Source organism: Bison bison, unplaced genomic scaffold (genome assembly GCF_000754665.1).
Source record: "Bison bison bison isolate TAMUID 2011002044 unplaced genomic scaffold, Bison_UMD1.0 scf7180017864089, whole genome shotgun sequence".
NCBI classification, from domain to species: Eukaryota; Metazoa; Chordata; class Mammalia; order Artiodactyla; family Bovidae; genus Bison; species Bison bison.
The window spans coordinates 1,486,445-1,486,695 of NW_011494661.1; positions in this window are offsets into that span (position 1 = coordinate 1,486,445).

Here is a 251-nt window from a genome sequence, read left to right on the forward strand (position 1 = left end):
TGTGGGGGGACAGCTGCGGCTCCGCGGAGGGGGGGGGGACGGACCCCGGGCTGCAGGAGGTGGCGCCGCGGGGCTGGACTCCCGAGAATGCCCTCCGGGGCCGCCGCGTGGGGTGGGGCCCCCGGCCCTGCAACTCGAGCTGCTGCCCCTGGTTAAAAATACCCCCTGTCCCGTCCTCCCCCTCCGCTCCCCCGCGCTGCCCTGGCGTCCGGGCCCCAGCCCTTCCCACCCAGATAGGCGCTGGCCCCTCC